This window comes from Haliaeetus leucocephalus, unplaced genomic scaffold (assembly GCF_000737465.1).
Source record: "Haliaeetus leucocephalus isolate CR32 unplaced genomic scaffold, Haliaeetus_leucocephalus-4.0 Scaffold417, whole genome shotgun sequence".
In the NCBI taxonomy this organism is placed as follows: Eukaryota; Metazoa; Chordata; class Aves; order Accipitriformes; family Accipitridae; genus Haliaeetus; species Haliaeetus leucocephalus.
The window spans coordinates 4,060,702-4,088,029 of record NW_010972853.1 but is presented as its reverse complement, the minus strand read 5'-3'; the positions used below and the strand labels follow the sequence as shown (position 1 = coordinate 4,088,029).

Below are 27,328 nucleotides of genomic sequence, written 5' to 3'. Positions count from 1 at the left end.
TTTTTTTTTTTTTAAAAAAGATCTCTCTTTATATGTCCTAATCCTGTAATTTAGCCAGACTCTTATAGGTGGAAGGATTTAACATACAGAACAAACTAAAATTTTGTGCTTTAGCGGTGCACTTAATGCTAAACAAAAAGTAACACTGTACACCAGAATTGACAGTTTTGCAACATATCTCAAACAACTAACACAGGTCAGGCTCAGCTACTGACGGAAAGAGACAGATAAGAATAGTCTCTTTTTAATGGGGAAGGACCTATGTTATTTGTCTCCAAACAAACACCGAAACTTCTCAAAATAACTGAGGTACAAGGAGTGAGAAAGATGAGTGAACAGAAGGCAGAAAGAAATGGGGAAGTGACAGTGTTTGAGCCAGTCAAGATGCCAGAGAGACAAAGGAGAGGAAATAATAAATGGAGGAGTTGGCTGAAAGTTACCCAAGGTCAAGGATTAAGATGAGAGGAAGGAGAGGGAGAGCTACAAGACAAAAGGCAGTGAGAGAGAAAGGTGATGGAGATTTAGGAGAAGAAACAGACTGTGAAAGGATTCCAATTAAGAAGATTTTAGTGTACTGCAACTACCACAAGTACCACTCAAAGGTTTTCTTGGCAAAGTATATAATCAAACAGCTTCAACAGCTGAACTTACCTGGGAGGGCAGGTTTCTTAGGATATAAGCAGTAAAAAATAATCCTGATGTTAAGAATTTGCCCATCAACACATTTAACCATGTGAGTACTGAATGTGTGCAAGTGGAAAGACAAGCCTGTCACTTATCACTCAATATAAGTTAACATGTAATAAATTAATAAGTGAAAAATTGTGCTCATGACTAGTAAAAATGCATTTCTGAGACTGTAGGATCACAGTTCAGAGTCACTAAGGCATCTCCATCCTCTTCTGCAAAAGCAGCCACACTAAGATTTACATCTAATTATAAAAGAAGTGAACAAGCCAGTCTGACACCTAAAATTATTTGATAATTCACCTCCCAAAGATCTACAGCTACACTATTTCAGTTGTCCTGTGACAACTTATACCGTCTTTTTCTGTTTAACCAAGGCAGGAACAGAAAGCAAGCATTGAACATCTCTCTGCAATGGTCAGATACTCAGTAGTGACATCTCAGCATGAGGGCAGTAGCTAATAGAAGGAGATTACTTTGGTTCACACTCTTGTAAGTCTGGCATCAGTACACCCAGTGTTGCTACTGCCTGAGTAATGAGGAACCTAAGTCGGTCTGCATCACACAAACTTTCAAAAGATTCAGCTGACTTTTTTTTTAATGCAGGCAGCCCTGAATGGCTTTTTAGTGCATCATGAGCCTATAGCAACTCCAAATCTTACCATTGTGATGTTTGAAACACTATAAAAAAAAGTTATAGGCACAAACAGACCTATCCTGACTTTTGCAGTCTTAGGAAAACTGGATGACTGAGCAAAGGGAACTGATCACCAATCCTGCAAATCCTCTGAATTGAGTTTTCACATATGTTCAAGTCTCAACATCAAAAGACAAAGATTCTGGATAGGATACAATTTTTGGCTATGCTAGCAGTCAACTCTCAATTAAACATGTGGATTATCTTTACTGTGGCACACCATGATTCACAAATGGGCTTCAATTCATCCAAAATGTCAGGAAAGCAGTATAGCCATATTCACAGAGCACTGAGATGTGTTTCTCTCAGTTCCAGTCAGCGGTTGCATGACAATCTGAGCTGTGTCACTGATACTGCTTTGCATTCTTCTTTTCACTAAACTTAAATGGTAATACTGAATGGCCTATTTTACATTATTTTATTATTATCCTTACTTTTATTTTATCTAAGGCATTCCAAAGCCCCATTTGCCTCAGCTAATCATGAGCTGGCTGTATTAAACATGGGACAATGAAGCAGTTAAAACAAAAAACAATCCATAGGCTGTCTTCTTTCTCAATTAAATTCCAGAAAAATAATTCATTTCTTTATTTCTTCTCTTTGGTAACATTTTTGACTTAATCATTACACACAACCACTGGACATTTTTTTCCATTTTCATAGATGTTGAATATTCCCTGCTTTCATAGATTTCACAGGAAGCTAGAGGTGCACAGTATTTCTGAAAATAAAATTATGCCACCTATTTAGATACCTTCCCTTGTGAAAACATGGGGGTGTTGAAGTGATAATAGATTGCTTAAAATATTCTAGCTTTCGTTGAGTAAATTAAGGTTCAAACTATTTCTTTTATATTTAAGCTTTGCCTGGCATCTTATTTTTTTTTGTAAACTTGTAGTGAGATGTACTCTACATGAATAACATCTGTGAGCTAAAGGTTAATTTATAGTGGCATCCATGAGTGGCTTCTCTTCAACTGTTAAAAATGGTTGCCAACTGAAAATTCTGCATTCAGACAAGATGCTGTACAGTTACCATATTCATTCTACAGTCAACATTTTGGTGCATATGAGTGACCTATCAGCTTAATATTGATTGAGTGTCAAGATACAGCAATCGCATATATTCACCCAAAGTAAACGTATGTTTTATTACAGCCTTTCAAGAGCTTCAATCCTGGCACAATGTATGCCGTGGCAGTCCTGTTCTTCACAATTTCCTGTTACAGCTGGAGCAGTGGAGACGTTCTACATTAAATATTCAGAAAATACTATTAATCATATTTGCCTCCTGCAAGCTAGATAATATTTGTACAGAACTCAGGAAGTAGGTGGGTGTAATATGATGATATCACATATCATAGCTTACTAACTGAAACAAAAATTAACATAATTATGTAAAATAAGGTTATTCCAGACCAAAGCACAATGTAGGAAAGCCAATGGTTCCTCCCTTTATTTCTACCTAACCTAGGACCTGCCACAGGATTGAAATTCTTACCTGCAGACATGCTTGTATTCTAATTTCAGACCTTTTCTAGACTGAAGTCTCAAGTCTGTTGTAGCTGAAACACAATAAGCTAGCCACACATTAAAAAAGAGAGATCATCTGTTCATTAGCATGAAGAAAAACTTTAGAAAACAGTTATAAACTACTTCTGATCTATATGATAAGAAAGGTATACATAGTTCCTTAAAAATAAGTGTTGCTTCTCAGCAAAGGAATTAAATACTTCCCCAATATAATTTGTCCAGCAATATTTATTTTATCCCTTACAGCATTTCTGGGAACTGACTGCCTTTCTGAGGAACAGAATTCTTTTCACATTAAGGACACACTGCAAAACATTCCTAAACAGTACTAGATCACTGTAACAAGACAGTGGATAACAACAGTATAAGCAGTGTTAACTGGGAATACTTTTTTTTTTTAACAATATCAGAGAAAAAAAAAAAAAAAAAAGAAAGAAAAAGAACATAAGAGTCAAATGCCTGACTAGCTCAGCATCCTATATCTAACAGAGCCCTATGCCTAAGGAAGCGTGTAAGAACATGCAAGCACGTACGATACTTCCTCCATGTACTTTCCTGTCTTCTCACCATGTACAACTCAGACACCTGTTTTTGTGCAAGCTGTTCAGTAATCCTTAGGAGATTTCTACCCCTAGTGTCCCCTGCGCTGATGTAAATGTTGGGCTCTGCAGTATACTCTGGCAAAGTGTTCCACAGCTCAGCTACACACTGGATGAAGGACTGTGTCCTTTTGTTTCTTCTGAACCTGGCTCCTACAAACACGCTTTTCTTTTCTAAAAATTCCTAGCATTCAATTTGCTTTTTTGAAAGCTATTGATTTTTCAACAAATATTTACATGGAACTATCTGTCATGATTCAAAGATCTCATTCCTGAAAGATAATGGTCAGCTTCATTTTATATATGAAGTAAAACTGTATTTTTTTTGTGCATAGCTTCATATTTCTTTCCTTGAATTTCACCTGCCTTTTTACTGCTCAGTAAGTGCTTTCTCCAGTTCTTCATGGCACTTCTCCCCAAATAGCACGATATGATATGCATTGGCTACAGCAGTATTCCTGCCCCTCAGAATGATCAGGTCAGATATCAGGATATGCATCCTCAGGCACAACACCACTGATTTTATAGTTAGTGATGAAGACTGACTAGGACTGGAGGAACTGTTTGGATAGTGAAAAAGAGGGGAATGGAAGGAGAACAGTACAATGGAGGAGGTTTCAGAAATCACGAGGGAACATGCTACTCTACAACAGATACCTCAACACCACTCATTTCTTTTGTTTTACAGTAAGATTCAGTAAAGGGTTGGCTAATTATAGCAATCTTAAAACTACTGATCAGAAACACAAAAAAGAGCTAGAACTTTACATCAATAGTTATCACCTAAATTTCTTTTAAATACAGTCTGTATTTTTTTATATTTTAACAAGTATCTGCTGAAATGACAAGCAACATTTTACAGTCTCAACTCTTACACATCTACATGTTAAAACCAGTCAAGTTTGGGGACAGCTTTTTATTTATTTTAAAGTGCTTTTTTGGAAAGACTTTTTTTCAGACTTAGTGTATGGCTGATTGTGTAACATCTGCAAGATACTACATGCACATTCAGTAACACTTGCACATCAAAATAACTGTATAAACCACTCGAAGAAGCCACAAATAGCTTTATCAAGGCTTTCTCGAACCCAAAGGGTTTTATTACGAAACAGAAGAAAACACTCTTCATTATGTAACCTGGCCCTTTTTATTAGCCTCAGTCAGGTCTGGCAGAGCAAAACAAAACCTTAGATGTCTAAGCACTTAACAAGTAGTCTAAATCACTTGAAAATATTTCTGTCATTCAATTCATTTTTGCAACTGTTCCATGCAGTTATATTACATTACTGAGGAAAAAACTAAGCTGTACTCTTTTGAAAATACAAGGTCTAATTAAAAGGTGGTTCATTAGCCAAATGGATTTTTGTCACATGAAATTTTTCACTGGCATGCTAATGAACCAGATATAAATACCAGTCATTACTGCAATCCAGTAACGTCAAGGCTGCCAGTATTACATTCACTTTAAAAATAAAATTACAACTTAGCAATTCTTGGCCATCTAGCATATAATTTTGTTTTGGAAAGCATTCGTGTTTAAATCAATCATAAGCACATACTTGCTCTCAGTCTTGCTTCAAGTTAAGCATGCCTTCAGTACTGTTCTTGAAAAGGGTGGTTTTCTCTTTCAAGGCACAGTGATAACATATGCCATGCTAAAGCATACCACTATATGAACGTGATGGCAAAATGCTATTGGTCATATTTCTGATTCATACAAAAGGTATACTTTATATTTTAAAATTCTTTCATCTTCAAAATATAGATGCCAAAAGAACCAAATGACAGGCATAACTTCCTTTTGTTTCTGTTGCTCACAGTTCTGTTTTAACAGTAAACGTGTTATGCAAATTCTGCACATCGGCCAAGGACCTCTAAGGTTTGTCCTCCTGAGCCCTGTACTTGTGTCACCAGGAAGTACAATTAGTTTCACTTCATCAAATTTCCTACTAGGATTTAAAAAAAGGGGGATGCTATTTCAGTGGACTGAGGACCATAAAATCATTTTCTAGAAAATCCCAATATACTCTGTTAAGTTTTATGGCTAAAAGTCAAATGAATTGCCTTACTACACTGACACAGAGACAATGACAAAATTATACTTAACTAGAAACATAATATGGAAATGCAGGTATTTCCCAGAAGAAAGCATGAAGAATTAAACAGAGTTCAATTTTTAGAATGATGAACAAAGACAGACTACAAAGTACCAAAATTTATGATGAGATTCTAGACCAAAATTCAGATGTGTTTTTTAATTCTTTTTTTCTGAAGGAATAAATCCAATTTTGATGAATTTGGCTTAACAAAAATGAATGACATTGCTGCAATAAAAAGCTGACACATTCTTTGCAATACAATTATTGGGATTCAGTTGCCTAAATGAATGTTAGATGCTGAAATTAATTTACCCCAGTCCACAAATGTGTGGATCATTCTGGGTCAGGTTTGCCAGCTCTGAGACTGTGCCTCAGACACCCTAGGTCATCTAGAACTGTGCTTTTTCCATTCTGCACACTTTTGCATCCATTTCAAAGATCTTGTGGAATCAGGAGGTAACAGTAATTCAGATTTCCTTCCTTTCATTTGTGAAATGATCTTAGAGGTAATTGCCTAGGGTATTGAAATGGGTGGCAGAGATCATTTCTTGTGAATGAGCAAAGTATGAACTTTCTTCTTTCAAAAAGTACAGGTAGGAAAGTGTAAGTCACGTGAAGGATAAAAGTAAAAGGAATAAAGCAGAAGTGATGAAGGGGCTGTGGGAGTGTAGTAAGGATTGCTGATTAAGAAAATGAAGCAGTATGCTATACCGCTGGTTCATGAACACATCACCAAGAGGATGGGTGGAAATATTTCCATGACTATTCAAAGCCATGCCTGTTTAAATATTAGTATCATTAGATGTTGTTTTTAGCCACCAAAGCTGCTAAAGCAGACCTAAATTCCAAGAAGCCTTTCATTTGTTCCGCTGGAACACCCAGCTGTCAGCCCAATTTGCACATTTAACATCAATTTCAATGAGAGCTACACATAAGAGAACTCAACCCTCTGATGACAGAGCTGCAACTTACTTTGCAAAGTTAATTGAACCTGTTTTTATGCTCTGTCTCACTGACCATCCACATTATTAATGCCTCAAGCCCAGGCTGTGTCACAGCCTTGTTTGTAGCCTGAAATCCCCTTTGAGCCTATCATCACACCTAACCAACATGAAGAAAGCTTAAGGTCCTTGCTCTGTGCCACAAGGGCGGCATGACTGTAACTCACTGGGGTGAGAGAAGCTGTGTAATGCCAGCCCTGCTGTGAAGATTTTGATAGATGTATGAGGTCTGTGCAGACATATCTTAGCAACTGTAACTATACAAGAATTGTTCAAGCTCAAACTACTCTTTGACCTGCATAAGTATCCATCCAGTGAGTCTCATAGACCAAACTGGAAGAGCAGTGGGTTGCTAGCGTGGACCAGACATGCAATGCCAACATACCCTATGTGACAGTTCTCATAAAAACCCTGTACATTACTCTAACTGAAATATGATTATGCAGAGGGGAAAAAAACAACCCCTATTTAATTTAATTTTTAAAAATCCAGACTTCTGCCTGTTCTGGATAAAAAACATTTAGTTTTGGAGCTGTTACAGAAGAAAGTAATCTCACTGGACTTAACTATCACAAAGGTAGCTCTTTAACAAAAGACATACCTCTCACTAAGTTCATGTCAGCCTGGAAATCTGAAATAGCTTCAAACTATAGCCCATTTTCTGCTAACCTCTGAACAAAGCCTTTACACTCAAAGTTCTCACTGGACACCAAAATCTGAAGAGAATGGAAACAAATCTTTTGTTTAGGTTGCAAGATGAAATAGTTTAAATGTCATCCAACCACCTTGATGAAAAGGAGTGGACAAACATGTAATGCCTGATGAGATGAAGAATATGGCTTTTTGGGCTAGTTGGGCTTGGCCTCTTTTGCTAATCCATACACTGGAGAAAAAACCCTCAGGATGTATTAAGACTGTCAAACTAAGCAGCAAAATTAGGAATATCTTTTTTTCCATGACTTGGAAAAATATAATAAAAATATTGAACTGGAACACTGTCTCTCAGATGATAAATTAGATTAGAAGATAGAAAATCTTTTTACCAAGTAAGATTTTTGAAAAAAGTGAAAAACTGAAAAAGTACGTGCTAACATTTTTCTTCCCAGCTTTGGATGACAAACATCTTTCATTTTTGCATAATCAAGTATAACTTGCATAAATAAGTATAAAAGTGGAATACAAATTAATCACAAGAAAGGTGCAAACCATTCCTGGGAATTTGTATGGTGGTATTTATCTTACTCATAATCTTTTAAACTACAGTTTTACTGTGTGTCAGATCTGTTGTTGTAAACTAGTACAAAAACTATTGGGTCCATATCCCACAAAAGAAGAGAGGAAATGAGGGTACAAAAGCACTATAAATAAATACTTAGGTCTTATACAAGACTATTCTGCCTATGCAAAAAGATGTATTACCAGCCAAAGCTGGTCTTTTGTTCTTGGTATATTAGCTGGGTTTTACTATTTACCTAGAAAATAATTTTCAGAAGGCTGCTATCTGGCTGATTAAGAAAAAAAAAAACCACAACAACAACAAAAAAAGATTTTGGGTGGGTTTTTTTAGTTTTAGGTTTTTTTCTATAAAAGCTGGCAGTTTCTGAAAAGAAAAAAAAACCTGACTGGCATGAATTAGTATAGCTATCAGATATATGCTCAAGTTTAAACTGTAATGGCTATTTAAAATGTATACATAACTGTAACTTCATTTTAATATACATTTATTTAAAAATATATACACTCTCCAAAATTGAATAGTTTTTATTTTAATAACATGTTTTCCATACATTTTTCTTACTTAACTATTTCAATGTCTTAAGACAAAACAAATCTCATTTTGAAGAATCAGAAATTAGTAAACATTTGCTTGAGTTTACAACATAGTAACAACTACATTACTGACATGAATATATGCTCTAGAAGAAACTTAAGAAAAGATAATCTCTAGATTTTAATTACTGTGAGATGAAATTGCTCAATGCCAGCAGCTTTACAGATTATATATATGTCTTAAGTTAAATAAAAATGACACAGGAAAGAAAAAACCAAAACTTTTACCCTCTCCAAAGGACTAAACAAAGCTTTAGATTTCACTTCTACAACATTAACTATCAGACTCAAGTATATGTTAACAAAATGCTAGTCAAGGGACTGCAAAAACACTGACTTCAGTGCTGCGTAAAATAAAATAAGCCATTTTTTTAGTAATTGCCACAAAGAACTTGGAATGACTTCTGCTGACTAATACTCCTAATTTAGCATAACATGCTCAAGAAAATTCTGCAGCTTTTAGGTAAGTCTGCCTTAGTGGCTGTAGTGTTCAGTTTCTCTGGACATGGAAACCAAGCTATTTGTTATAAATACACCAAAAATATGAACCAGATCCCATATACAAATTATGTATATGGGGTAAGCATGATTATCATCTTGAGTCACACAGAAGTACCTGGTATTCTGCAGATAATAACAGCTAAAGCTGTTGGGAGCAGGTTGGGAATTGAGGGTGCGCCCCTCCAGCTGGCAGGGCCTCCCAGGGCCATCAGGGCTGCTAGCCTAGCTGCTGAAAAATGTGAAGTGTTAGGGGGTAAAAGGAATGGGAACAACCAATTTTAGCCTTTCTGCAACTTCTGCCTCAAAAATAAATTAGTAAGTTCATATATTCTTAGGAGTAATAACTTGTTATTGGCCAGACTCCACTGTAGTACAGTTTTGTTATTTTTACTGATGTTTCTATAACAGAAATACTGGAGCTTAGAGGACCAATCTACTTCAGTTTTTATGCATAATAAGAATTACTTTCTCTTCTATTCATAAATATTTGGTGGGTTTGGTGAGGTAAGAGGTTCCAGTTTACAGGGGATGACAATCAGGAAATATTTTCTACTCATAAAGTAGACATACAAATACAGGAATCACTGAATAAGTTATAGAATAGAAACTCAGAATACCTTTCTCCATAAAGTCAGTCTTTTTTAGTACATGCAAAGTTTTTCCAGCTTAATTTTCCAACATACTAAAGAGAAATGAGAGTAAACATGGTCACACATTAGCTAAACCATTCATCAGTTATACTCTTAATCTTTGTAGTTTTGAATTATCCAAGTCAAAATCATTAAATTGTGTACTGATAGCAAAGAAATCGCTATCACCAAAGTGATCGCTTAGGACTATTTCAGAGAATCTCATTGTATCCAAAATACAAGAATGTCCCATATGACCCTTCATGTAATAGCAAACCTTATGAAAAAAACAGCACTTTTCATTTTAACACTTCCAAAACATAAATGTAAAAATACTACAAAGCATCAAAATCTTTATCACACAGAACACTATAAGTGGCAGTAAAGAGAGAATGTCATTCAGGTGAAGGACTGTGAATTATTTATATTTCCTTCCTTACTCACCTCTTATTCTGGTAAAGAATGATTTCACCCAGCCTTTAAAACTCCTCCTCTAAAACACACCCCACAGTTCTCAACTTTTCTCTGTTCTATTTTCACCTCCCTGATCCCAGCAACGTAACACACAACCCTGAAAAGATCTTTGACTATACTCTGGAAAATTCTAAACACTTGGAGAGAATGAGAGGCCACCATAATCTAAATGTAAGGGTAGTCATAATCTAATCCCAGAGAAAAATTCCTCTGACACAAACAATTAAATACATCATTAAACCACTAGGTGCAGTATTGTAATGCTATGACTCCTAAATAATATTCTCTACTTATAAGTATTATTTAAATGTATTATTACAGATTTAATGTCACATCTAAATAATGAAATAATATTCAAAATTATTTACTGATATGACATACCACAAACACATAAATTGCATCTTTATTCATTTTCACTGCTTATATTTTAAAGCACATTTTTAACAGGGAATATGCAGAATTTTTTCACCACTTTTACAAGTTGGATTTGGTACAATGTCACATTTTCAGAGACAACTAAAGAGTAGCTATTATAGCTTTTAAAAATTCCTATATACGTTATTAATTTATACTTACAGAAGTAAATACTTGAATTTGATCTCAGTTTATGTATCATCCTGAGCCACCAAGAAAAATGTCAGCTGAACCGTTTCTATTGACTTGTTTTAAATGGCCAACAGAATACATACAGATTTACTAAATGACAACTTCCACATTGTGCCTGTATTTTACTTCACGAAATTATTTTTATACTGATGAAAAAAAAGTCCATTTCATTACGGTAAGTCTCTTAAACTGAGTGCACAAACTGTAAACCAGTGTGAATATTTTGGCCTTTTCTCCCTCCCATGAAACAGAAAATTGTTAATCTATGACCAGCATAAAACATTAAGCTGTCTCTGGTTTTTCATTCCAATTTAATTCACTTGGTTTCCCCTCACTGATTGCCTTTGACTGAAGAGTCACATGTTACAAAAAGAGATAAAAATATAACTGTTGCTTAAGTGTGTCATGCTGGGAAGTCATTCAACTAAAACAGGAGCTATTTGTTCACAGCATCTATCAAGGTCAGTCTTCAGAGGGTCTTTTTAACTCAGAGACTTTGTCTTGACCTTCCAGTCCTGTCTACATTCATTTCAAACTGCCATAAATCCACAGTTTCAATGCAGCATTGCCTTACATAGTTCACACTACTATGAAAAAGATTTTGGCTTCACTGGGAAGAAGTATTTAATGATCTTTTATCATTACCATGTGTCAAAAGACTCAACAGAGAACATACGATGATGTCCTTTAATGAAATAGTAATAGACTGTATGATGAATAACTGCACTGACTGTAACAGGAAAACAAAGATCCATTAAAGAGCTATATACTGACTATGATTTTAGTTGGACATACTATTAGCAAACTTTGCAAGATTATGTATCAAGAAAGGACATGCAGAGCTAACTGGAAAATTTTAGATACAGCCTGCAACTGTCTACAGAAGGAGCAACAGAAATCCGTATCAAAGAGGGTATCTATCTCACAGACCCAAGTGGCAGTCAGGATAGTTGTGTTACTCACTATGATTCAGAAAGCCAAAATCTGGAAAGATCTCAGAAATAATTACCTCCATTTTAGCCATACTGAGTCTTTAGGTAACACAGACACATCAAGGTTTTAGATTGGGCAAAAAGAAACAAGTCTGGAATAGAAGTTAATGGTATTGACAACACTGAGATGGTAACTGAATTTTGCAGAGATGATAATCCACAGAAAAAACACTGAGGGGAAAATAGAACTCATGACTGCTACTCCACAAGTGTGTATAGTACTCAATTATACTGGTTATATTAAGACACTAATAAATTTAACATAAAATTTCATTATTGTTGACCCACACTGTAATCTACACAATCATTTCATAGTCAGAAAAGGAAGGCAATAACTTTAAATAATCAAAATAGATTGACATGATTTATATGATCCAAGTTTGTATTCCAAACTTTTGAACATCACTATTATAATTAATCTTTCAAATTTGATGCGCTTATGAGCTCGCTCTTTGTTTAGAAGAACTATGATAAGACTATTCAAGTTTGGAAAACCATGGAAAATTATCAGTTAAATAACTGATGAATGGAGGAGGGGAACTGGTGACAAATGACATGGAGAAGACCGAAGTACTCAATGCCTTCTTCACCTCAGTCTTTAACTGTAAAACCTGTCTTCAGGAATCCCAGGCTCCTGAGATCAGAGGGAAACTCTAGAGCAAGGAAGACATACCCTTGATGAGGGAGGACGAGGTTAGGGGGCATTTAAACAAACTGGATGTACGTCAATCCATGGGGCCCAACAGGTTGCACACACAAGTGCTGTGGGAGCTGGCCACTGTCATTATGAGGCCACTCATTATCTTTGAATGGTCACGGCAATTGGCAGAGGCTCCTGAAGACTGTAAGAGAGCAAATATCACTCTTATGTTCAAGAAGGAAGATCCAAGGAACCATAGGCCAGTCATTCTCACCTCAGTCCCTGGGAAGGTGATGGAGAAAATCCTCCCGGGAAGCATTTTCAAACACATGAAGGACAAGAAGGTGATCAGTAGTAGTCAGCATGCATTTACAAAGGGAAAATCATGCTTGATCAACCTTATTGCCTTCTACAATGAGGTGATTAGCTTGGTGGATGAGGTGAGAACAGCGTATGTTGTTTACCTTTACTTTAATAAAGCCTTTGACACTCTCTCCCATAACATCATCAAAGACAAGATGACAAAGTATGGGTTAGATATGTGGACACAGATAGATTAAAAACTGGCTGAATGACCAGGCCCCAAGGGTTGTGATCAGTGGCACTAATTCCTGTTGAAACTAGTGGCTGGAACTAGGCAACAAACTAGTGGTGTATCCCAGGACTCAATACTGGAGCCAATACTGTTCAACATCTTCATTATTGACCCAGACAATAGGACAGAGTGGACCCTTAGCAAGTCCACTGATGAGACAAAACTGGGAGTGTCGTGCTGCCATCCAGAGGGACCTCTACAGGCTGGGGAAATGGGCTGACAGGAACCTCATGAAGTTCACAAGGGGACGTACAAAGTCCTGCACCCAGGGAGGAACAACCCCAGGCACCAGGACGTGCTGGGGACCAATTGGCTGGAAAGTAGCTTTGCAGAAAAGGACCAGGGGGTCCTGGTGGCCAGCAAGTTGAACATGAGCCAGCAAGGCACCCTTGCAGCAAAAAAATAAAGGCTAACAGTATCACAGGCACAAATTAAAATGTATGTACTTCCACCTGAATGTAAGAAAATGCTCTTCTACTGTGAGAGTGACCAAGCACTGACACAGGTTGCCTAGAGAGGTTGTTCAGCCACCATCCTTGGAGAAATTCAAAACCCTACTGGATGCAGGCCTGGGCAACCTGCTCTAGGTGACCCTGCTTGAGCAGAGGGTTGGACTAGATGATCTCAAGACATCCCTTCCAACCTAAATGATTCTGAGATTCCATGATTAATTCTGTTTTCTTTTCTTATGTAATTCTGTTCTTACCCCAGTCTCTTAATTCTTAATTCCTTTACAGCATCTTCAAAGAACATGTACTCTGAATAAGCTGGTTTTAGGGAAGCAATACACTCATGTATACTACTTTCATGTGACTTACCTGTGAGAAACTATGCATCATGTTTCCATGTGATCTATATGCAAACTTACCTCATGAAGTGCTTACTTGTTATGGACAGAACACTATAGTGCTTTTAAAATGCTAATTAGCAATTCTCTGAACCACTTCAATTAGAGAAGATATTTATAAACCCTTCCCTTCCTTATAAAAGGAACATCAAAAACAATATAATATCATCTGTCTCCTGTTATAAGAGCCTTCAAACAGAGTTTTGTTTATATGAAACTTCATTTTCCAAAACCATGGTTCAGGAACACATCATGAGGTCTTGTTATTGAATTTCTCTTAACTGACTTCATTTGTCCCTTTTCAACTTAAAGGGTTAGTTAAAGTTAGGAAAAGACAAAATAAAACCTAAATAGTAACTTTGTATTAATTATTTTTGCTACCTTCATTAAATACCTAGGATGAAACATTGCCTGTATCCCATTTTTCAATTACAAGTCTTCTAGCACTGACACTGTGATAGATTAATTTTTTTGTGGTTAATGATAATACACTCAAACAAATTCAAAACTAAGGCTTACTCACGTGGATACTTCAACCTGCTACTTTAATGCTGGAAATTTAAACAGATGTGTAGAACTAAGACTATATAACTAAGACTATATTTGTAGAATGAGAGTATTCTTGTTCACATGGAAGTAAGCTATGTTTACACTGCAAATACAAATGAACCCAGGAAAACTGGGAAACCCCAGTTTTAACTGGCAGTTAAAAGCCCTAAGGAGTAGGGCAGCACTCAGAGCAGTTATGAAAACCGCTCCTCCAGCCACCAGCAAGTGAAGTACTGAAATAAAAATACCATTTTGTGCTTTTCATTTCCTTAAAAACCTTTGAGGACTAAAATATGAGGATTCATGATCTTAGACCAATTTAAGAATAATACTTATTCAAGTATTTATCCATATTATAGTAAACAGCCCTTTACAGGTTTAAGTACTTTTATTATATTTTAAGACTGTAAAATGGATCTCCCAGAGATAGCCATTAGCAGTTGGCATGTTTTCAAACAGCAGTGCATAATTTTTGACAACCACACAAAATTGCCAGAATGCTTGTTTTCAATTCTTTCTAATGGAAAGTGAACTGCTGCCATAAAATTCTCATTGGCAGTAACAAGCAAACACAATATTATCCATCTAATAATCATCAGGGATAGGTGCAGATACACTTATGTCCAGAATATATCACAAGGAACTCTTGGGTATGTATCTTACTAGTCAATTAAACAAAATGATTTGAGAAATAATCTGAAGAATTGTATTCACCAAACTCTTCCAGCAGTTAAGATGCCTCCCCTATATCACAATAAGCCTTATAAATTCTAGGACTTCAAAACCAAAACCCTTTACCTCATCTTTCTTTTTCTTTCTCCCCTCTCTTCCCTGCATCTCCAAAACTCTATATGGTATTACACACTGACTTCATGGATCATCAGCAAGACTGTTAGGTTTACATCCATCATGTACATTCCAATGGTTACAGATCCTTTTACTCATTTCCCCCCCCAAATTCATTCTCTCATCTCTGATCTGTGATGCTCCACTTGCTTTGTGATACTCCATTCCTATTCTCCATCCTAGCCAAGGCCTATGCAGTCCCTTGGAGTTCCCCTTTCTCGATTGCCCACCCTCTTATTCTTCCTGCTTCACTATTAATATGACCCACTTAAAAGATCACCGTCTCTCCACATCCTCATTCAGCTTCATTCACCTCTTATGTCCCACTCCCAACAACTTCTGTTTTAGCCAGTCGCAGACAGCCTCTTGGCTTCCAGTTTTGGGATGCAACTGAGGTTTTGGAGATCTAAGGATCCCCTGCTGCCAGCAGGGGTGGTCTTGCTCACTTGTCCTTTCTGCCTCCTGGCAGTACACTTTCAGCTTTGGCTTTCATCAGACCGCTAGTGAACTGTTCAACTCACTAAACCAGGAAAAGCTACTCACCTCTCCTTGCTGGCTCAGTTTTCAACTCGCTTAGTGATCTGACTCAAATTACTAAAAAGCAAGAAAAACACCAAAGTTGTTCCAAAGAAGGGGAGGGATAGTGAGAGAGGAGGCCTTTGCTGGGAGGATAAGGAGAGAATGGACCCATCCCTTTCAGTGCCATAGGCTCAGCCATTTTACCTGGCACGAGCCTTAATCATTTAGTTCTATCCCACATTAGTTTCAGTTTCTCTGCAGTCCTACTAACTTTGGATTTCTGTGTTTGTTGCATATATTCTTCTTTCACAACTACTAGATATCAAAAAGGAGCAATCTTCATTGACCAGGGGGTAGGGTAATGCCATTCTTCTCATTTATTCTCTTTCTTGCTTTCACCATTCCCCCTTGCCAGTTTTTTATTCTTTTTCCACAGCAGCACTAACATATAAAACAGAAAGTGTGGTGAATGACCCACCCCAGTCTCATCCTGACTCAAAGCACAGTCACCAGTCATTGTCCTGGAATAATGGGATGTCTTGGCTGACTTGCCTTAAGCCATAGAGGCTACGTCATAACCAGAGATGTTTAAGTTCCTGCTCTGAATCAAATTCACTTCAATAACTGCTAAAAATATCACTAATCTTCCTCCTCTTTCAGATAATACTTAGTAAAATTGCATACTGGTGTCATTCTGTACTAATTAAATATATCAGCTGCGAAAATTTTCTCCCTATTTTTTTCTGCTACTGTCAACAACTTGAGAGAGAATCACAGTCAGGAACTAAAAGGTCTCAGAAAATCCTTCCTCAAGACAGGTATTCAGATATACTGAGGATCATTTCAAAAGCAAGCTTGGCTCCTCCAGGGCTATAAAAGCATAATGTATTTTATGTTAGAGTAGAAAGAACTTCCTACAGAAATGCAGGAAGTAAGTTTCTGAGGACTTAATAAATGTCTTTTTATGAGAAGTGTGTGTTTGTACTTTTGTTTTTGCTGTTTGAAGCTGAACAGTTCACTTCTTGAAAGTCTTAATTTATTCTAAAGCTTTTACTTAGAATTTTGATAATTCAAATGGAAGTATTACCTGCAAATATAGTAATGTTAATTCCCAGTCCTACTTACAGAGAAAATTGCTAAATAATTATTGTTAAACTACAAATTCTTCCCAGTTAAGTATTAACTTGCTAAGATAAAAACTGTGGCCTGTTCCCATGGCCAGCAGTTGCACTTCAATCGGAAGATCCAGAAAACTCTACTTTCAAGTGAGTTACTGATAGAATTTTGTGTAATGAAACTATGAGATTTGTGCCATAATTATTTGCTGTAAAGAAACTGAAATTGCAGAAAAAGTGGAAGTACAGAGTGAAGAATCATGATTTAAAACAAGCAGAAAGGAGAATTAAAATTATGTGTAGAGCTGTATGATGAGTCCAAGTTATTATTTAAACTAATAAATTGAAATATTTTAACCCATTAATGAAATTTTCCAAATACAAAGTTACACAGGCAATAAAAAGCTCCAAATGTTTCGCAGTATGAAGTAGTGCAAACTGTAACAGTAATATAACTTTGAAAAGCCATTCATAAGACCATAATTTTTTACATGAAATAAATCCTTCAACCAATGTGACTGATAAAATAGTAAAATAAAATTCTCCGTAATTCTTAGATTCATTGCAGATACTCACACAGTTTAATAACAGACTAGATTTGAAAGAAACAATTTCACAATAACACCTCATTAAAGACAAATCTGAACAATAGTCTTGAATTTTGCTTTTCACACATGGGAGGAATCTGATAAGGACCAAACCAGGACTGAAAATTTACAGCTGAAAATCTTAACATCACTTATGTTGCCTAAATTTGGAGATACATCATTTGCCCCACTGCACTATACTCTGTTAGTTATTACTTATGCCAATTTACAGAAGACTGGTACTCCCAATGCTCTGTCAATGATTCCACCCCTGGTTCAGAACAAAATGGAAAGTCATCTTATCCCAGATCCAGAGACATACCTACAGTGTTGGATATGCCGACAAAGTAGGAAACTTCTCTTTAAAGTTACAGATTTTCTGACACACCACTAATAATGCTGGCATGCAATCATACATGAAAATGGAAAAAAAACCCCAAATTCAAACAGAATAGTATTACATCTTTCAGAAAGTTGCAGTGATATTTTCTATCTGTATTAATGTTGCAAGGTAAATGTAAACAAGAACTAAGGTCTTGTTTTGTCTGCACTTTGTTCTCTCCACAAAGATGTTTCTGCTAAATAGCCAGGATTTTCAGCCAACAGATGCTATTTGTGTGTATGCGTTTTATTTTGTTTCTTATATAGCTGTTGTGGGTTAACCCCAGTGGGCGGATAAGCACCACACAGTCACTCACTCACTTCCCCCCCCCTCCAAGTGTGACAGGGAGAACAGGAAAGGAAAAATAAAAATAAGAAAACTTGGGGGTCAAGATAAAACAAACAAACAAACAAAATTTGTTTAATAAGTGAAGGATAAGTGGAGGAAGAGGGAAGAAAACAAAACAAGTCATGCAAAAGCAATCACTCACTGCCTCCCACGGGTAGATCAATGCCCTGCCAGTTCCCAAGCAAAAGATGGCTAACCTGCCTAAAGACCCCTCTTTCTGCTTTTATTGCTGAGCATGACATTATATGGCAGGGAATATCTCTTTAGTTACTTTGGGTCATCTGCCTGGTTGTGTCCCCTCCCAGCCTCTTGTGCACCCCCCAGTCTATTCAGTGGTGGGGACAGAGTGAGAAACAGAGAAGGGATTGATGCTGTGCAAACAGTGCTCAGCACAAGCTAGAATATTAGTGTGTTATCAACACCGTTTTCATCACGAATCCAAAACATAGCAGCATACAAGCTACTATGAAGAAAATTAACTTTATCCCAGGCAAAACTAGTACAAGAGCAAAAGCACAACAGTTCCACATCCAACTATCCTAAATGACAAACTAATTAAAAAAATACTAATGCAAAGTGGGGAGAAAAAGATAGGCTGTGCTACTTTAGTCTTATAAAGGGGTGACATTTTCTGCTGGTTCTGTGAGCTCACCAAAAGGTACAATAAGTACAAGAAATAATGAGAGGGGTAGGACAATACAGCACAACAGGAACCAAGAAAGGAATGAAAGAACAAGAGCATAGCAGCCATCTTTTTTGCTGCCAATGAGAGTTTGCATCAGCTTTGTCAATTCATCAAACAATACTCTAAATTTGATTTAGTCTTGAGTGGTACTAAAGCAACTTCTAGAAGTAGCAGGCATAAATGCAAGCCTTATAGGCAGTATTGAACACCTTTTGACTAAGGTAATGGTTTCACATCCCTACACACCTCTGCTTTTGGAAACCCCCTTTCCTTATGCCCATGTCTTCCTCCCTGGTTTAGACTGCAGAATCTTGTAACTTATCTTGCACCAGCTCTGGCAGTCACTCATTGGGCCACCCTGTGAGGCAATTTAGGTAACTGAAATGGCAGATTACCCTCTGCCACCCCTCGCCCACCCCCCCTAAAAAAGAGAGGAAGAGAGAAAGAGACTTTTCTTGTGCCATTTTAGTGAGCTGACTCAGCCGAAGGTATGGCAAGAGACCCAAACACACTTTAAAGGGAAGGAGGGGTGGGAGCGGGAAGATGTGTCACACAAAAGACTCAAGTCTAGGTAAATACTAAGAAATACAGACATCAATGGGTTTTTTTTCCATTTTTTTTTTAGTTTCCCTTTTAATCTGAGACTATAGCAAATTATACTATTTTCTATGAAAAGTGATAAGGCTGCAAATTAGCACCTCTTCCCTTTTTATAGTGAAATCATGTCAATTTGCACTGTCAGCCCTCCCTATAACACATAGGGACCAGTCTAAGCCACACCTAGACCACTGTAGAATTAGGTCTTCCAGCCTTCCCATTTAAAGGGTATAGATGTTGATGTTCTAGCTAACAAAAATAGCTATTCAGTATGTCATATATTTATGCAATTTTATATTCACAGTATATATTTATAAATTAACCCATGCACTGTACTCAAATACATTGTAACATCACTTCTGCATGCAATCCTTTTTAAAAGAAGCCTTTTGTTGTTACAGAATTTACATCAACCTCTTGTAGCTAAATAGTCAAAGCACCAGTCCTATACGTAAGGCAATATAAATTAGCTTGCCCAGACAATATTCTATCAGTTAAGCCAAAAAAGACCATTTTGGATAATAAATATTATCACATTTTGACAGACTAGAACACAGCACAGGAAAAGCAGGAAAATAAGCATGTAAACTTTTTTCATTTTATAGAAAAATATTTAATTAACTTTGGTTAAGACGTCATTCAGTAACACCAGGACTGAATATAAGCTGACACAAAAAATGCATCTGAAAGGTAATCTTATATAGCTATAACTTTTGTTTAAAAAATTCAACAACTGTTCACTCAGTCCTTAAGTAGTGAAAAATACTTTAATTGCAAACATACTATTATTAAAGGCTAGTATTAAAAAACCACCCAAATACTTTTATGGTTGGTCAATTCTGTTAGTTTAAAAATGTATGAAATAGGACTGACCTGGACAGAAATTCTGCTGTGTCTGAGAAGTTACTTTTTCTTGTACAGCGCACTTTTCAAAATGTCCTGCAGTTGCATTCTGATGTAGGCCTGGTTGTCTGGTGGCAAATCCCAATTCTCCAGGTTCAGAAAACTTCAGATAAAACTGTGGCTCCAAATCACTGAAAGAGACGTTTATAGCACCATGCCTCCCACTGCCATAGTCACTGAACATAGACTCATCCTCGGTGTTCTGTGTTGGTAACGGGAGGATCCGATGATGCAGCTGTGGGCTAGGCAGTCTCGAAGATAACGGAGAAGGAATAGGTGACATTTGTTTGTGTGTATTAGATAGCGGATATGAATTACTAAAAACATTACTCACTGCTACTAACGAGGGTGAATGCAGCCTTTTCTCTTCCAGTTTAAGATTATTACTTGTCTGAGAAATATCAGGACTTTCATTTACAGGCAGGTTCAAAAATAAATGCTTGCTTCCCCGGGATACCGTGGTTCTTTTCTCATATATTGAGCTTGGCAGGTTTCTGTCTACTCTTGTAATTTGTTGCAGTCTCTTCCATTCTGCAGCTTCATCTAAACTGTCGCTCCGTATAACTTTCAGAAGAGCTTTATTGACTGCTCCCACAAGGTTGCATGACTCATCAGTAATATGCACTCTCTCTGCTTTGTACTGCAAACCAGAGCCGTCTTGCTCCTTTTCCTGCAGCACAGCATTTTTAGAGTCTCCAGCAGCTTCATCTACAGAGTATACATCAGTTCTTGATATAAACTCGTTAAATACTGTTGTGAGAACAGGAGAAATGGTTTCTCTATCTCTGTGAAAATGAGGTAAAGACTCTGCAGGGGGTTTGGCAAGTTTTTTAATACAAGCTTCTGAATCCTGTACTTCAGCAACAACTGTGATTCCTGGTTTCTCCTTGCATACCAGCTCAGTATATTTGCTACTTTTCAAGCTTTTAGCAGCTGTGGATTTACTTAATGTCTCAAGTTGGTTAGATAGACTGTCCTGAAATGACTTTGCTGAAGTGATACTCTGTTGTACCTTTGTAGCTTCAGGAATGCATTCTCCATTATCCACTAGTTCAACTGCGACCTTGTCATTGTTCTCTTTTGAGCTAGAACTTGGTAAGTCAGCATCCAGTTTCACAGCTTTGTTGCTCTCAAGAAAATAACCCTCTTCTATCCACTTTTCTGGCTGTATACTATTGTCTACTGGTAAATCATCCTTACCTTTTACTGTTAGCCAACTGGAGGCAGAAAAGGAACTGGGAAAACTCCTGGTAGGAAATCTTGTGGGGAGCATCTTCTTATTTTCCAGTCGCGTGTCTTGAGCACTCAGTAAAGAAAGATGTTGCTCATGTATCTTTTTCCCCCCTTTCCAGTGTCTGAACTCCTCAAAGCTCTCTTTCCTTCTATATTTCCTCATTTTTTTGTGATTCAAATTGTGTCTATTTGTGAAATCCTGAAAGAACTCCTGTTGATGTGTAGAAGTGGAGTAATCATCACATTTAAGTTTTGGGACTCCAGAAACACACTGCTGCTTTCCCTCCTGAAGTCCTGTGTTAAGGCCCACAATATGATGTGATCTCGAAAGACTGGATAACAGTTTTTCCTTTTCAGCAGTTAGTTTGTACAGTTCAATGAGAATGTCTTTCGTGGTAGCTTGCTTGAAAATAATATCTCCAAAGTTTTCATATGGCTGTTCTCTCAGCTCCATCTCTAACCTCTCCCTTACTTGATAGCAGCTACAGAAACGTTTACTGGTTCTATCCAGAGTTACACAGCCCTTGTAAGTAAATCCTCTGACTTTTCCCTCTGGAAGATAGAAGCTGACGTAACAAAGCTCCATAATGGGTTTGTGCAGTTGAAGGATAGTATGCGTGCCTTCCATTATGCTTGCCAAATTAGTCATTCATTTAAATTATGTGCTAAGTGTTTCAAAGCTTGCATGACATAGCATGTGAGGCAGGGAAGGGATGGAAGGCATCTGACTAATCTTCAACAATAATATTGTCTGCTGGAAAAAATAGAGAGAAGCCTGTCAAACTTGATTATGGCAAATTTAATATGACAAATAACAAGCCTGCAGAAGACAATCTTCTCTCAGTATTTTCTGACACAAATCTTTTACCTTGAAAAATCTGACACAAAAAGGATGACATTGCTAACACTCATAGTCAGAGTTATAATCCTTCTCTCATACATCATCCCTCTGTCTTCAGGGTTCTCAGTCAATGCTGTTCCATAAGGTCACAAGATATTCACTAACACATTCATTTCAAACAGAATTTACTTTTTAATGCTGGAACCTATTGCCCTCTCTCTGTTAAAAGTTAACTTGCTGTTGAACATTTAGTCAAAAGAACCATTCAAGCATATATGTTGCCTTTTTACTCAGTCAGCACAACCACCAACATAACACCACCACAAATAAAGCTCTCACTGCTTTATTTACCAAGAAAACATTTAAAAAGTAAAAAAGGCTGAACATTTTTCTCTCATATTTGTCTGTGAAACTGCTGCGACATCAAGAAAACTTGCAAGAAAAAAAAAGGTTCCGTTTACTTGGCTAGCATATAGGTACTGTATAAATCTATTTTGATTCAACATGCAATAGTGTAATTGTACTACTACAGGCAGGTTTATTGAGCTTTGTTATTTCCTTTTCTTTTGCACTGCATTGTGTTTTCTTGCTACAGATTGGATATATTTACATTCTTTTGATACATCATGATAGAAGTTGGTTTACTCCTTTTGAGCACTAAATAGGCTTTTTATCCAGAAGGAACCCTGCTACTACAATTAAAGTGGAGAAGTCTGCAGTCACTAGGAAATGCATAAGCATCAGGGAAAGACCTAAAGCTCAGCAGCAAATCCATCAGCACACAAAGCTGGAGAGCACTTGCTCCAAGGCTTCTCTTTGTTGAAAAATGCAGGAATTTCAGTTTTCAACTTTCAAAGCATAAATACAGCAGAAATTTCCATCGTTTCAAAACAGTCAAACTTAGCCTCAGGCAACAATAATCAAAAGGAAGCTGTCACATTACCATGTCACACATTTCAATTTTACATATTTTTTCTATATATAAGTATTGTATCAGTTTTTATTATGCAGGGAGCCAGATATAAAACGATGCCAATAACTTATCATAAGAAATTAGCAAATCCAAACCCTAAGAAGCAAGCAGCATCTACCCCAAACATCCTATTCTACCAGCAAGCAGTCATTTATGGCAGTGATTTTGATCCAAATTTTGTTAAAGCATTGCATCTGTTTATAATGTTCTTTAAATAGCTTGAAACTTTCCATTTACTTTGAGTAGTATCATTCTTCATCCCAGCAAAACTCTTAATATCCACACATAATCCTTGAAGACAGAGAAGAGATCCTAAGGAAAGAGACTAACATTAAGAACAATCTTCCATCAGAGCCAGATCAGCTTCTTAATTCTGTTCACCAGCAGTCAATAGTTACATGGCATGATTCAGAATCCCATGCAGGTATAGGAAGGGATAGGAAAGGTGCAAAACCGTTAGTCAGTACTTCTGTTGAAGACTGGCTTGTTGTTTCATAGACCTATAAGAGTTTCTGAGAAAATTATGCCATACTGTTCCTTCTTGTATTCTTGTTTTAACTCATTGCCTGAGTTTGCAGTTCAAAATATGGACAAGGCCGAGTACTGCCAAAAAAAGCAGCCTCGCTTCTAGTCTTCCTTGTCCCCAGCTGTGCATGCCTGCTACTTTTCTAATGTAGAACTGAGTGACTGTGCAGCCACAGGGTGCGTCACTGGCATATGCAACCAGGAGTGGTTCTGCATACAGAAATAACAACCATCAAAGAACATTTTTTCATCATAGGAGCAATCTTGAACCTACTCACTCTTCGCCCAAGCAGTAGGGAAGACCCCTTATGGTAGCAGTTTGCCAGAACTTCAGCTTAGCCATAGTACCAAATTGCCCCTCAAGTAATCTACTATGGTGAGCTCCATCAAATATGAGCTAGTTAACTTGTGAGTGTTTCCATAAATGAATACTCAGCAGTCCCAGCTAATGCACACTGAGTCAGTTTTTACTTACAGGAGAACTTTACAGAGGCACAGAATTTCAAGGGAGTTACTAGGCAGGGAAATGGATGGCACAGTCCATATTTTGGTCCACTGGCAACATACAGTTGTTAAACTAGGAAGAAGAAAGAACAGGTAACTGGGAAAAACCTAGCTAAAATGAGGATGGATAACGCAAGGAGATCAAATCTATGCTTAGTATTGACTTAAGGAAGATGATGCATCACATCAAAGTATTTGTCAATGCATATGATTTAGAAAATAAAAGGAAAGGAGCAATAGGAAGAAAGGGAAATGTTTTTTAATATACAGAATGAGACAGTCTGTATTATGTGTGTTTCACAGTCTTATCTAGGAAAAAACCTTAGTGTTAAATTAGTCTGAATTATTTCATGTGTTCCTCTATTTTACCTCAACTGGCATGGCATTTTCTCATTGAAATATGATTAAGTGACTACAAGGAAATAGCATCACGGAAACTATAGACCCAGACATTATGATCAAATTTAATATCCTCAAATGATATCTATGATATCATCAGGTGCAACTCAGCTCAATTCTGAAGTGTACATAACACTTGGTAACATGCATGCTTTTTTTTTTTTTTTTTTTCCTGGACAAAAGAATATATGTGTAAAGGAAAGAACTATCTAGCCCTTGCCTCTGCCACCCAAATTTGCTAGACTACACCCCTCCCAAAACACAAGCAGCTTCCCTAATCTAATCTTAGCTCTGAATCATTACTGAAATGAGACCTACAGCTCTCCCTTAAACCATACTGCAACTAAAAGCTGTTTTTCAGTTAGAAACAAATAAATCTATTGAAGATTATTTTTTAATCTTACCATCTTTGACAACAACCTTTTATGCTAGCTTAGACCTGTTTTAAAGGCTACATCTATTAGGTCTCTTCTTAGTTGCACCAAACTAAACATTGGGTTTGATGCACACATATTAACACATTAAAAAGTAGAATCACCTTTAATAGAACGCAAATCCCCTCCTTATGATGAAAAAATTTACACATACTTTGAAATTAAATCATATTAAAAGTGAGTTTTAGAGAAGACCAGTAACAGTAAGAATAGCAATTGCTGAAAGGACACTTTGTTACTATTAGGCCAACAAAATATTCTGTATCAAAGTCTTCACTGATTTTAAACATACTGTGATACCATGCACTGCTGCATTGTATAGCAGTATTTTGAAGCTTATTTGTATTAATAGATTCATTCTTTACTAAGAAAACCTTTTTCTCTTCAGTGCCTTCAGCACCTTATCCCGCCTTTTTATAATCTTCCCTCAGAAAACAAAGAAAGAAGTGAACTCTCTGATCTATAATGAGAAGCATTATAAGAAACTATCGGGAGATTTATGTTAAGGAAGGAAACTGGTTAAAGACTTTCAAACTTAATTACACTAGTTCCCCAACTTTTCTGTTCACCTTGCAATCTGTTTATAATCCTACTTCCATTTGCAAACCTTACTACAGGGAGTGAATTTTTGTAAATTAAAGCCACATTCAGGCAAAGTTTACAGCTTAAGTAAAACACACAGTAATCCAAGAAGACTTAAAATTTTAACTACAGAACGTATAGTGTGGAGCAATGAAAGCAATCTTCAGCATCATTGCTGTTTCTCTCATGCAGCTTTCAAATGCATGGTAGCAGAGCAGTACTGTTCTCACAACTTGAATACTAGTTGAAGAAGAAAAACAGCTACTCAGAGATAGCTAGCTGAAAACCAGAAAGAACAACTGAAATTGTTAAATAGGCAGCTGAGAAGCAAACTTGCTCTGCTGCTGGATTTTTTTTTCCGGTTTAACAACAACAAAACATGTCATAGATTTAGTGCTCCTCAAAGTCTAGGGCCAACACATCTATCCATTTTGCTGTTCAAAATGTGCTCTTAGAAAGCCACGTCTCCATTGCTGCAGTTCCTTCTCTCTAGCAGGACACATCATTCACTGCTCAGCATGACAGATGGCCTTAGTCCCTTCCCTGATCTTTAAGTAAGCAAGAATTGGAACTCCTTACTTTCCCAGCTCTCCCCAATATGTGATTGTTATGAGGTGGCAATCTGTTCCTGAGTATGCTATGGCTAACTTTCTGTGCTATGTTATGTAGCTAATTAACACACCAAAACAGAAAAAGCATGGTAGAGGAAAGGTAGTAAAAACATGGACAGAAGAAAGATCCACATCACAAGCAAGAAGAAACTGAAATGAAACTTAATAATACTTGTTTACTGAGCACAACTTGTTTAATAGAAACAAACTCCATCATACTGTTCTGTTGCTTAAACTCTCATGTTTCTCTGAGGTTCTTTCAAACAATGATTTGACTTAAAAATGTTATAGTTAGAAAGATAAAAAGTTATCTCTTTGCAAAGACAAAACGTTACAGCTCCTTGCAGCAGCTTAGACATAAATAAAACATTTTTGTAACAAGAACTTTCCAACCATAAGTCTACATTGTATTTACTGGATTGCAACAAGAAAATAAAAATCAGAGTATTTAATTATTTGTGTAATAGTTTGAACAATACTGCATACCATTAGCAATGGTAGTTTAAAATACTGCTCTTCTCAACTTCACAAGTACTGAACTACACTAACAAAGAGTTGTTAAGGAGTAATAAACAGAGTGTATGCCAGACAGAGAACCACTTTATTAAATTTCAGATCTCATGCAATGGCACAAGGAAAGTATTAAAGCATGTTAGAGTCTTGCCAACAAATTCAGATGAAACATAAAGGGATAACACAGAACATAAAGTTGGAAGTCATATAAGTTAATCCACAATGCAGAGCTCTGTATACCAAAAACAAACCTTAAACATAAATGCAAGATGTAATAACTATACAAACAAATAGATAAATAAAATGGAAATAACCAGAAAAGCATGTTAAAACACCTTGGATCTTTTATAATCTTTGACTATGTCATACTGTTCAAATTACTCCAACACAGGACCAAGTCCATGAAACAAAGTAATCTGAAACCTAGCTCTCTGAATACACTATCTTTGTGAT

General features: G+C 36.7%; 1 pseudogene; it reads left to right on the top strand.

Moving 5' to 3' along the window:
- The first annotated feature begins 12,325 nt into the window (after positions 1-12,325).
- Positions 12,326-13,288, top strand: LOC104835983 (annotated as a pseudogene).
- Positions 13,289-27,328: the final 14,040 nt, after the last annotated feature.